Here is a 13,965-nt window from a genome sequence, read left to right on the forward strand (position 1 = left end):
TGCGATTAATTGCTGAAGCTTTTATCGCGGTATATGGTATTATCACGATATTGAAATAAGTTGCAAAAAAAGTGTTGTCATAGTATAACAGGTTTAAGAACTCTTTTTGTAATAAAAAGAACTCTGAATGTTTAAATACAATAATACAATACACAAAAAATATATAAAGTAACATTTTCAAACAGATTATAATGCAAAAGAATTAGGCTTTAAAGAACAACAGGAAACACTTTACAATAAGGTCTCATTATTTAATGCATTAACTAAGATTGAGCAATAGCTACATTTGTTACAGAAAGTATTAGTTTTTGTTAATGTTAGTTAAGAAATACAATTGATTATTGTTCTCTCAGGTTCACTAAATAAGCTTTTGATTTTAGTAATGTTATTAAACAGTAACTAAGAAATTAACATTAAGAATATTTAATACTTTATAAGTATATATATATATATATATATATATATATATATATATATATATATATATATATATATGTCAGTTTGGTAATAATGAATTAAAATGTTAACTAATGAAGACATATGTTTCAAACTTTTTCTGAACAATACCAAATAATCAGAACATTTCTAATAATTAGGGCATGAGGTAGTCCAGATTAAAATATAAGGTTTGAAAATAGACTTTTAAGTCTTCAAGTATTTGGTGATGAACAACATTGAGATTACAAAAAAATTAGTGGCTGTTTGAAGCATTTTAAAAACTTAACTAGCGCAGTTGCGTTGTTTGCGCGGTTTCCGTGGTAACCGCTGCATTCTGCTGTTCCATCAGCGCCCTCTGCTGTCAGAGAGTGAACAAGTATGGAAGGCCGTTTCAGCATAAAAACGTTCCAGCGTTACTCGTCATAATTATATTTTTACTAGTAATAATTAAATTAAAGAGCTCTATAATTTAATTTGTACTAGTAACAATTACAATTATAGAGCTCTATAATTCAATTTTTACTAGTAACAATTATGATTGTAGAGCTCTCTAATTGAATTATAGAGCTCTGCAATTGTATTCTTACTAGTAATAAATGAATTGTAGAGCTCTATAATTCAGTTTTTACTAGTAACAATTCCAATTAGAGAGCTCTACAATTCATTTATTACTAGTAAGAATTCAATTGCAGAGCTCTGTAATTCAGTTGTTACTAGTAATAATCCAATTGCAGAGCTCTACAATTCCACTAGAGAGCTCTCTAATTCAATTGTTACTAGTAAAAACTGAATTATAGAGCTCTCTAATTGTAATTACTAGTAAAAACTGAATTAGAGAGCTCTTTAATTCAATTCTTACTAGTAACAATTCTAATTACAGAGCTCTATAATTGTATTATTACTAGTAAAAACTCCTATTCATGAGATGCAAAACAGATTGCAGATTTCCCGCCTACAAAAGTGCGTTTCAAAATAAAAGCCCTGTAGCGTGGTTCTATAGTATCCTGAAATATTTTACAGACTTAGGTAACATATTAATCATGTTCACATTAAAGCAAAATTAAGATGATGCCTGAGATGAAAGCCTATATTTAGTCATTATATTCATTCACCTTTGTATATTGGTAAAGCTAAGAGGCAAGAACACTCCATATCACTGGACATAATATAGGGTGAAATGCCCTAAATGTGCCTAATGTGGGACACCGGTTTAGTGTTTGTAGGTCCCGCATAAATACATGAATGTCAGTGAAACTATGGATTATCTGAAGCTGTGGAGCCATGTCATCAAAATCACATAACCTCTCAAATGTCCAGTCATATGAGACTGTAGCAATCATCAGAAAGGAGGGACCTTGTGTGAAAGCCACTCAAAGTGTTTTGACAAACTTGATATTAAGGAGTATAAATTAATTTTAAATATTTACAGTGTTTAGTATTGTTATGCAATAATAGAATGATTGTGTTTGTTGTTTAGTAAAATAGAAAACATTAGGCCAAATAGTCTTAAACTTTTTTATAAATTGTGACTCGAGGTTAAATCTAGCCTAAAGTTTGTTCAAGTTTTTTTTTTCTTTCTTTCTTCTTATGCCTGTTGTGGTTGCATGTGTTTGTTGTTAAGTAAAATGAACAAGAGAACAATGAGGAATTCTGACTGTGCATTTAACTCTTTTATATATAAAAATATATATTATATATAATAACCTAGCCTATGAAAATAGCTGGCTAATGTCTTTGTAATAAATGCATAAAAACTATCATATTGTATTATTTGTCTGATGATGTTCAATTATCAATCAATCCATCCATAACCAAGAGAATTACTAGACGATTTTACTATTCTGCATGAATCGAATGACTTTGGCCTTTTCAGACCTTTTATTATTATGATCATTATTATTATCAATATCATTATTATTATTATCATTACTATTACTATCATCATTATCATAGATTTTGGACTTTTATCATAGACTTTTCAGTGTCCCACATTAGGAAGCACCAGATTGTTTTTAGACAACTTGCACTAAGAGCACTAATATGTCTATAATTTCTTTTATGAATGTGTTATCTGCATTTTCACTTTTTGTGAGACATTCTGGGGATTTTAAAATGGTATTGTGTTTGAATTTAATGTTTTGGCTACAAATCGCAATATGTCACAGAAGTCTTAAATGCAAAAAAATGTCCCACAATAGGGCATTTCACCCTACCATAATAAAATGAAACGTACATTACCAAATTCCCGTACTTAGCTTTTTTATTGTTTAAAAGCTTTGTTTTTTACAAATCACAGAAATTTTGTTACATGTTCTTAAAATGTAGGAAACATTATTATTTATTAGTCGATGTCGGAACTCGTTTTTTCTCAATTATGGATTGGGTAAACTCTGGTCCACACTCCAATACAGCAGGTGGTGAAAATGTACCTTAACGTTGGTGCACTCTAAACAAAAATGGTGCTAAATAGTACCAAAATTGGTTCTTTGGCTCGTAATCATAGCGGAACCCTTTTTGGTGCTATATAGCACCTATCTTTAAAGGTGCTAATATGGCACCTTTGTTGTATGGTGCTATGTAGAACCATAAGAGGTGCCATATAGCACCAGCAGTGGTTCTTTGGCTCGTTATCATAAGGGAACCTTTTTTGGTGCTATATAGCACCTATCTTTAAAGGTGCTAATATGGCACCTTTGTTGTATGGTGCTATGTAGAACCATAAGAGGTGCCATATAGCACCAGCAGTGGTTCTTTGGCTCGTTATCATAAGGGAACCTTTTTTGGTGCTATATAGCAGCTATTCTTAAAGCTTTTTTAGCACATTTGTCAAATTAGAGGTGCCATATATTGTTGTTTTTTGAGCTAGCAGGGCCCATTATCATGCCAGATATTACTATAGATGAGTCAATATGCTTCTAAATGACACTTTTATGAATGATAATTAATCATTTCTTACCAAATCATGACTTTAAAGATTCAAAATCATGTACTAAATGCTTACTGAGAAAATACATTACACTTTCAAAACCTTTTAATTTATTTCTTTCAGCAGCAAATAAACTCAGTGCTGACAAGTCAACAACATCACATTATACTCCCCTTTTATACACATACAAAATAATCCAACAAGCTTGAAACATGTAAATTTTTGAAGACAATAGTCCTGTTTTTGCATACTGAGTTATGCTCTGAAGTCCTGCAGTATCTTTCACTGTCAACAGCGCACTAACATTTTTGTAAGTCCTTCAGGATTTCAAAAACAATATAGAAACTGGAACTAAAACTGTACGAAAGGGAGCAAGAGAGAATATTGACTCCGAAAGTCTACTCACAGATTGAGTTGTACACTCATTTTACAGTAACAGGAAGTCCGAATGCATCCTTCAATTTCAAAACAACACTTCAAAAAGGTCAGTGTCTTTTTCTTTTACTGGATTCGATTCGATTCCAAACGCAAAATATACACACAGAAGGAGGCCCAATGCCATCAAGATGTCCTCGCTCTCCACTGTGATTAACTGGCCATCCATTGTGAACCCAATGTGGTCATACATGCATGGGATGATCCTCTTTGCAGCCTTTATCTGAGGTGTTGGGATGACAGGACGGGCCTAGAGGAGAGGGGATAATACAATTAACCATCTTCACATATTTATTTGAAAAGCAAACCTTATAAGTTAAATTAATTTTAACTACTGTCATATACAACTGCTCAAATACACTTGGCCATTAACTGAAAATGAATGTAATTTTCTCTTCACATTGATAGAATAGTGTGTGTATTATCATTTGTATAACAAAATGTGCAGTAAGTGTCGTGCTTTGATTAGATTGTGCTTCACACACTGTAGTCAACTGTTCATGGCTCACCTCAATGTCAAACAGCAACCCCAGGTCCACCTTGAACAGTGCAGGCAAGAGCAGAATAGCTGCTTCCAACTGTAGGCCTTTCAACAAAATAACATCATTAGGTTAACATAACATGGGGGATGATTTTACCCAATACTTTTTTTGTTTTGTTTTTTAAACATTCATTACTGTGTGTAAAGCCCAATGTATACTTTGTATTTTATGCGTATGCTTTTTCTGAACTCAAAACAAATTAAGATCTTTTTGATGAGGTCTGAGAGGTTTCTGTCCCTCCAATGAGATCCAACACAACTACCACTCCAAGGCACAGAAAGGTAGGAATGACATCATTAAAGTATTCCATGTGATTCCAGTGGTTTAACCTCAATTTTATGAACTTCATCAAAAATATCTTAATTTGTGTTCTGAAGATGAACGAAGGTCTTACGGATGTGGAACAACATGAGGGTGAGTAATTAATGACAGAATTTTCATTTTTGGGTAAACTAATCCTTTAAAGGTGATTACCCTTGCACAAATCAAAGCAATTCTCAAACAACACAACTGAATATTCATACAACTACACATTTTGTACTAGACATACACTAGAGCTGCAGGATTCTGGATAAAATGAGATTCATGATTTTTTGGTTTCAAATAGAGATCGCAATTCTCCCACGATTCTAAATAGACAACTAAAAATAGCGTTTAATTTACTAGTTCTGGCAAAATATTAATTGCTGAACTCTAATTGCCAGAAAATGTTTAATTTATTTGAATGAATTATTGAATCGAATTGAATTATTGAATTGAATTATTGAATCGAATCTTTGTCATTAATAAAGTAGGATCGTGTGGGTGTTTGAATCGAGATTGTGATCTTGTTACGATTAATGCAGCTCTAACATACACACACAAAGTAAATCAAAGGGGTTTCGGACAAGCCAGGTTGATGATGTATATCATACCTAGAAGCAGGGCACAAGCTGATGTAACTGAAGCAAGTTGATTCAAAACTTTAACTCCCTCAATGTCAGCAGATGGTTCATGAAGTTCTCCCTCTCCTTCCAAATAATGAACATCGCCATGGTGAGCTGCTCCTCAATCATCTGTCTGGTTATCCTAAAATAGTGAACATAAAAAAAACCAAATTTGGTCACCTTTTGCTAGCATAACTACAGATTGAAAATATAAAAATTAATTTGTATTAATGACTGGCCAAATTTGCAATTAATATATTTATGGACAATACCAGCAACACTTGTGGCGTTGAGGGATAATAAAAAAAAAAAAAAAGGAGCTAAAAAAATCAATTCTTTATTTTATGCGTTTCGGCACACAGGCCTTCATCAGTGCTAAAATACTACAGATTTGCAATTAAGAAATGCATCTGAATCAGTCATTGGTTTCATTTATAATTATGAATTTATAACATATAATTATAAGTCTGAAAATAAAACATGCATCAATTCATAAATTAGCTTTACATCCTAATATATTTAATAATTCTTGATTAAAGAGATATTTCACAGAAAAATAAAAACTAGCTGTTAATTTACTTACCATCAGGCCATCCAAGGTGACTTCTTTCTTCAGTCGAACAGTATAAAGATTTTTAGCTGGAACTGTGATCTTCTGTGATTAATTTAAAGTCAATGGCTACTGTCACTGTGAGAATAAAAAACATATACAGGCAAAAAAATAAAAAAATAATTAATACAAAACAACAAGAAAAACAACAAAAAATCACATGCATTTGAGATGGCATAAGAGGGAGTTGATGAATATTTTGGTTGGATAATTCTAATATAAGTTTGTTAATGAGGATAACATTCAAGTCAATAGACAGCATTAGATGGATTTTACTCAAACATGTCCAACATTGGTAATTCATATTATCTATTAACAATTATAGCTGTTTTTTATAGAAATCACTTACCATGTAAAGTTATCGCAAAGTGTCCTTAGTCGTCAAACATTGAAGAGCTTCAGATCCTATGGGGGGAATCAGTGTTTATAAATGGAAAAAAACTTGTTTGCTGCAGTGCAAGTAATTAATTAGTTGTATACTCTACCATTTCATTCTACTAAAAAAATAATGATTAAAAAACACCTCGCGCTAGGCAAATAAAGTAAGCCTTAATGTATGTCTTAATTCACAGACTTTCTTCGTCATATTGGTCGAACAAATAGATGAATAAATCAGAGCTAACGTGACAAAGACAAATAAAAGAAATGACAAACATTACTTTAAAAACCTAAACTCAATTGTAACGCGAGGATCCCCTCAGCCTCGACTCGAGCGTCTCTCCCGCTCCCCGCGACTTCGGTAAAGTTGGTTTTATATTCGCACATTCGGACTTCTGATAAATTCAGGCTTTCCAATAAATGTGCAATAAATTAATGTTTGTGAATTTTAAGCAGCGACGTGATATTGACAACCAGGGGCGGAGCCAGACATTGTAAACATTCGGGGCTTAGCCCAAATCTATGTTTGTCCAAAGACATTTTAATTTTCTATTAACAGCTTTACTGACATGAAAGGAGCTTTTGTTGTCGTATTCTTGTTCAGAAAATGTACATTATTTGACACTGTAATTTGTAAAACTTTATTGAACCTACCAGCTCTAGGGGGGTCCGGGGGCATGGTCCCCCGGAAGAAAATTTTGTACATTTTAAGGTTAAATGCATCAATCTGGTGCACTCTGGAAACTCAAAATTAAGAGCTTCAACACATGTACAGTGTGCAAATTGAACAAAGAAACAGCATTGACTTGTACCTGGACATTAAAAAGGGTTCAAACATATTTTTTACAATACTTTTGTACTCATTTCTTTTTAAAAGATAAATCCTCGAGCTTTTATTTTGATCATCACCAGCTGATCGCGTGCGCAAATGTGCGAGAGAGAGAAAGCGCGGCCGGTGTATGGTCGGATACTGTAGAAAAGCGGTATTGAACTGCTTAACGTATTTTAATAGAGAGATATGTTAAGAAAATTTATATTTTGAGAGCACTGTTAAGAAACGTCTAACCTGAAATTCCTGCTTGCTGACTGTCTCGCACTCTTGCGGTTGACTGTGCTAGCTCCTCCCCTACCTGCTGCATATTCAACAGAGAGGAAGAAACGGAGTAGCCCATAGGCTACCGACAGCAAAGAAATGTATTCTATAGGCTAGATTATTTTTAAGGTCTATTTTTACAGGCTGTATGCAGTATATGCAAAGCCAAAGCGCAATGAAATAAAGCAACTTATGATTTCGGGGTTTACATAGGCTATTGTCCAGTTTCATATTTGCTCAGTGACAGTCATTACATTCGGGGCTTGACTCAAAACATTCGGGGCTGAAGCCCCGGCAAAATCGGCTGGCACCGCCCCTGTTGACAACCAACGATTGTCAACTTATAACATTTTTCACAGTCGATCAAAATAGGCAAGTATTGTTTTAATGGCATATTTACTTGTGAATGTCCACTGAATGTCCAATGTAGTGTGATTAACAAGACTATTGAATACGGATGGCCGAATGTGCGAATATAAAACCAACTTTACCGAAGTCTCCCCGCGCACTTCCTGCCCGCAGCATTTCAAAATAGCACGCGCTGCATACACGGTAAAGGAGACCTTTGTTTTAAAATTATTTATAAACATACTTACATGGTCCAAACTGAATACATTTCTATAGAACAAACGAGTGAATGCAACATCTTGTATAGAATAGAAATATTCAGTTAGAGCTAACCTTTATAACGTTACTGCCTGTTTATATACCCCAGTTGAATATGCATAAGGCACGATTAGCATAATGATATGCTGAATTCAATTTGTACTAGTAAGATTGCAATTACAGAGCTCTCTAATTCTAATTGTTACTAGTAAGAACTGAATTATGGAGCTCTGCAACTTAATTCTTACTAGTAACAATTCAATTAGAGAGCTCTGTAATTCAACTATAGAGCTCTATAATCAAATTGTTACTAGTAACAATTGAATTAGAGAGCTCTATAATTTAATTATTACTAGTAAGAATTGCAATTAGAGAGCTCTACAATTGAATTCTTACTAGTAACAATTTGATTATAGAGCTCTATAATTGAATTATAGAGCTCTCTAATTCAATTGTTACTAGTAACAATTATGATTAGAGAGCTCTGTAATTCAATTGTTACTAGTAACAATTACGATTAGAGAGCTCTCTAATTCAGTTGTTACTAGTAACAATTGAATTAGAGAGCTCTGTTATTCAATTATAGAGCTCTGCAATTACACATATCTTTAATGTGTATTTTTACTAGTAATAAATCAATTGAAGAGCTCTGTAATTCAATTGTTACTAGTAAGAATTCAATTAGAGAGCTCTATAATTGTAATTGTTACTAGTAAGAATTCAATTAGAGAGCTCGATAACTGTAATTGTTACTAGTAACAATTGAATTACAGAGCTCTATAATTGTAATTGTTACTAGTAAAAATTGAATTAGAGAGCTCTATAATCCCAATTGTTACTAGTAACAATTGAATTACAGAGCTCTATAATTAAAAATGAATGGAAGTTAATGGAGACATATGACTAGTAATAAATGAATTGTAGAGCTCTCTAATTGGAATTGTTACTAGTAACAATTGAATTAGAGAGCTCTATAATCATAATTGTTACTAGTAAAAATTGAATTATAGAGCTCTTTAATTGTAATTGTTACTAGTAAAAATTTAATTGTAGAGCTCTATAATTGTTATTGTTACTATTAAAAACGAATTAGAGAGCTCTACAATTATAATTGTTACTAGTAAAAATTGAATTATAGAGCTCTGTAATTGTAATTGTTACTAGTACAAATTCAATTATAGAGCTCTTTAATTTAATTATTACTAGTAAAAATATAATTACGACGAGTAACGCTGGAACGTTTTTATGCTGAAACGGCCTTCCATAAACGTGCACTTTCATTCAGCACGTCTCCTTCACTCGTTCCGCCATGTGCTTCTCATGTACTTTGGGTTTGTTTACATCTGAGCGCGTGTTCTTTTGACGCAGAATACAGCAATGTTTTGCATTTTATACGGTTGATGGGTAAAGTATTCTTAATTGCACTATAAAAAAAATTAATAATTGGTAATAAATTATTATTTACGGTATTTTGAAATGCCCATAACAACAATATCGTGCATATTCATTATCGCATTACCGAATATCGGCACAAGTCTAGTTGCAACCGGTTCTACTCGAGAACGAGATTGAGATTCAAGGACCGCGAGAGCGATTCAAAAGGAGTCGCTTGTTTGCTCTCGCTTTAGTTTGATTACGTCATTTTTTATCTTTATATCACCTTGTTTAGAAATTAAATAAGCTGTCCATGGATTATTTATGAAACAAATAAATGTTTCCAATCTTTAAAAAAAAATAACTTGAAAGCACAACTGCACAACTTTCACTATATTGCTTTTAAATAACATTAATATAGAAAAATAAATTTGTAGAACTGTTTCTGAACATTAGTTTGATCTGTGTATTATGTTCATGTTGGCATGTAGTTTATTATGTACAGTATTATGTACAGTATTTTATGCTATCAATCTGCTATGGTGTATTTGGAAAAGCACAATAAACTTTTTGTATTTTGAATTAAGTCATAAACATATTTCCAGCACGTTTCATATTATCACACTGTCCGATGTTCAACAAAACTTGACTAACGTGCTTTTCGTTCTCTTGAAAAATTACAAGCATGCGCAGTATCATCAGCTCACCGGTTCTCAAATCGGACATGTCCGAAAGAAGCGGTTCTCGGTTGTGTACTGATGATCCGAAAACCGTTGCAACCGGTTCTTGACTCGAGAACGAGAACTGTGACAGGCCGTGTATGTTCGTTCGTGTACGCCGCACATGCACACTCATATCAGCTGCTCTGCTGCTCATGCCCATCATCATCAGTTCTCTCTTCACAGCAGGTTAAGTCAGTACTGTTGGATTAACTGAATAACTCCGGGATGTTGGTTTATTTCGAGAGGTAGTGTCAGGCACATCAAAAAGTAACTTTAGTAATTTGTGGATTCGTGTTTGCTAACTGGGGATGTGAACTGTTTGGAACGATTCAGACCGATTTGGTGAACTGCTTCGACCGGTTCACTGAAAAGAACCAGTTAAAAAGAACGATTCGTTCGCGAACCGGACATCACTAATCTGTTCATCTCGCGTTATAAAGTGTAGTGACTGAGGCAAATCAGACACAATTATTGGTTAGTTAACCAATAGTTTTAAGCTCACTCTGGAGTCTGTCCCCATCCCCCGGGAAGTTTTCAGTTACAAGTTTATTGCGCTGAGGAATGTGGTTGCCGCATGGAGAACAGAGTAGAGACACAGAAAATCTGCATCTTCCCTGCATTTTCCACACAGAACACAGACTCTATGGCATTAATGTATAGACAGACTGTGCTATAAATGATTCCTTCTCAGGAAATGGTATCCATTATTACTGATGTTGTATTGTACTCATTGTATTTACATGTTTGATGATTGTTAAATGTTATGACCTGCACGGTAACTTCAATCATGCCATGTTTAGTGTCTATACGTTCGTAGCGGGAAGATTTAAATGTTTGTGTATGCGGTACATCCATACCTGTGCAACACATCAGTATTAAAAGAATATTTAATAGTTCTGATTCAAGAACTCAGCTTGTTAATCTTTCTGGGTTGTAAAAGCCCTGACAGGAGGGGTGTTGCCACCCAGAATTACAACATCTTCATTGGTCCGGTCAACAACTGAGAGGTGTGACTTTGACTAGAGGTTAAAAACCAGCGAACAGTGCCACTCCCTCTCTTTTTCTCCTTGCTTCTGAACGACCGAATCGATCTCCTTGCGGCCGGCCTAGGCCAGGCCTGCAAGGCCTGTAGGCCTCAGCCTACAAACGAGCCATGTGCTCCTCATCCAACATGGAAAAACTGGCAATAACTTCGGACTGAATCACCCAAGATCTCTCCTCAGATGGCAGAGCCGACGCTCTTCAGCCTAAAGGCATCTTGCAAGTATCGTACATTTTAACACTAAACAGCGAGTTAGTATTAATTTGTAAGACTTACCTTGCTATGGCTGAAGAAACTGATGATTCCTTTCCAGATTGCCTTTGACATTTCATGTAGCTCTAGTAACAGCATCTCTTCCGGTTCAACACTATCATTACTCATTCTGACTTGCGTGTGTGTGTGTGTGTGTGTGTGTGTGTGTGACCCTTTATGTATGTTATGTTATGTGTTTGTAAGTTTAGTTATGTGTTTGTGAGTTAGTTAATAAAGATTGTGCACAATACACGTTTGGTTCTGACTCCGTCTGCTAATGAATTGCCTCTTAAGTGATAGATCCGGACTACGGGCTCTGAGTAGTACAGTACAATAAGAAATATTATTTTTCCATAACTTGGAAATTGACATTTCTTAGAATTAATAAACAATCAACACTGAGCGTTCACTGGACGAACAGGTTAACTGATTGTAATGTTAATTTTAATGTAGCTACGTCTGATTAACGGATTTGCATATTCATAATTAATCATAATTAATAATCATAATGAGTTATGAATAATTATTAATATTTCCCCTTTGAGTTAATTTTCGCTACAAAAGGCTGCAACACAAACAGTTTTAAAGGAAACTGGCGACTATGCGTTCATGACGGAGGGGGCAATGGCCGCAAAAGATATCTAATATTTATATATGCGTGTTGTATCCTATAACTGCTGGGGCCTGCGAGTTGGCAACAGTGCAGGGGATAGAGCTTGACGCATAGTGGTTGATAATTTATTACAAAACTGTGACATCTTGTGTTTGCAAGAGACATTCTTATCTAAACAGGATTTGGGTAAATTTAACTCTTTTAATGACAACTTTCACAGAGCTGGTACATCAACTACCAATCTTATTATAATAGTGAGAGGTCGGATATTGGGCGGAGTGGCTACTCTGTGGCACAAAAAGTTGGATTCTGTAATAAACATCATCAAGGTTGAAGCTGATTGGTGTTTTGCAGTACGAGTAATTTGTAACAACAAAGAGTTAATTATTCTTAATGTTTATACCCCTTATGAGTGTCAGCAAAATGAGGATGAATATTTGAACAGACTTTTATTAGTTCGTTTATTAATGATAACCAATTTGCAAGTGTGTTTGTGGTTGGGGACATGAATGCAGATCTTATGGATAAATGTTCAGTGTTTGCTAAGCATATGTTACATTTCAGTGCTGATAACAACTTTATATTATCCAGTCAACTGTTTTTACCTATGGATAGTTATACCTACATAAGTGAAGCCTGGCATACAACTTTGTGGCTTGAAGTGTAATATCCTCAATAGCATCATACTTATTTGTGTAATACGTATGATGCTATTGAGGATGCTGTGTATGAGGCCACTAGACCATATTCGATATGTGTTGATAAGAAATTGATGCAAAAAACTTGTGAAAATGAGATCCAGGCAGTAAATAAAGTTGATGAAAAATTATTTATTCATTACAATTAAATTTAGCCTCACACGCAAACTTTAATCGATAATGAAAATACTTAATAAAACCAAAAGGTAAAATAACCATCATAAAGTATTAGTCAATAGTTAATAATAAAATTTAGAGTATTGTAAAATCCAGAGTATTGTATCTAATAGATGAAAATCAAAAAGAATTAAAACATTTGCAGATGAGAGAGAGAAACAGAAGCCAAGGAGAGCAAAGGAGGGAAGAAAGCTGAATTATCAACAACTCAGTCCATATTATACCATAAGCATACAGGGAAATTCCCAACCCACACAAACTGATGGTTTTGTTCTAAAAGAAAAGGTTAAATGGTTTTACCCATTTGTCATAGACAAAAATAGTCCAGTGTCCAGTGTCAAAAATAGATATAAGAGTTGTTTTGACCCCCTTTGGGGAATTTTGCAAATCTTACCCTTTTAAATGTCATCAGGAAAAATAACAGACATATTTTGATCAGATTCAAATGAGCAATAATTCTGAAAAACACTTCTGCCGTATTTGGCAGGCATCCAATGTCTAACCACAAACGTGTCAGCATGACCTGTCACACTAGAACACTTGAAGAACAATTGAACATAGCAATCATACTCTTAAATATAAAATAACCGTAAGGGTACAATAACAAGTAAATACTTAAAAATATGATAAGAATTAATATATAAAGTATTAGTACATAAATATATGAAAGCAAAAGTAAAACTTATAAATCATGAGCCATAAACGATTAGCATAAATATTAATAAAAGTGCATGAATATGAATATTGACCATTTCGGATCCATCAGTCCCCCACTTGAGTCTTGAGAGACTCATTACAAAATTGTCAAAAGATACGGAATGGATATCGAATAAATTGAATATAAAAGCATTACATCTAAATGAAGCTGCGGGTGCCTCTCTAACCCCAGCTGACTGCATAAAATATTGACTGGAAGCCTTCACCAGGCTGGTCCGACGAGGGCTACTAGAAAAACCCGACCCCGAACGTCCCCTGGACTTTTGCTGGGTTGAGGACTTGCCGCAACTATTAGGCGGATAAAATTTAGTAAAGAATTAGTAAAGAATCAAATTAATTTGCCATAATAAATAGTGAATTCAATATCAACTAGACCCAAATAAAAACTAAGAAAAATAACATAACCATCAGATGTA

At 34.1% G+C, this 13,965-nt stretch overlaps 1 long non-coding RNA gene across 2 annotated transcripts; it reads right to left on the bottom strand.

Annotated features, from left to right (window-relative positions):
* Window positions 1-2,635: 2,635 nt before the first annotated feature.
* LOC125254776 lies at window positions 2,636-11,425 on the bottom strand. Of its 2 annotated transcripts, none has more exons than XR_007181736.1 (6): window positions 6,227-6,723; window positions 5,851-5,955; window positions 5,256-5,409; window positions 4,309-4,385; window positions 3,214-4,049; window positions 2,636-3,080 (listed from the first exon to the last, which is right to left on the bottom strand). It is a non-coding gene; the product is annotated as an uncharacterized LOC125254776 (long non-coding RNA). The 2 variants fall into 2 exon arrangements; XR_007181737.1 differs by lacking the exon at window positions 2,636-3,080 and adding an exon at window positions 11,369-11,425 and having other exon boundaries at window positions 3,458-4,049; window positions 6,227-6,282.
* Window positions 11,426-13,965: the final 2,540 nt, after the last annotated feature.

Source organism: Megalobrama amblycephala, linkage group LG19 (assembly GCF_018812025.1).
Source record: "Megalobrama amblycephala isolate DHTTF-2021 linkage group LG19, ASM1881202v1, whole genome shotgun sequence".
NCBI lineage: Eukaryota > Metazoa > Chordata > Actinopteri > Cypriniformes > Xenocyprididae > Megalobrama > Megalobrama amblycephala.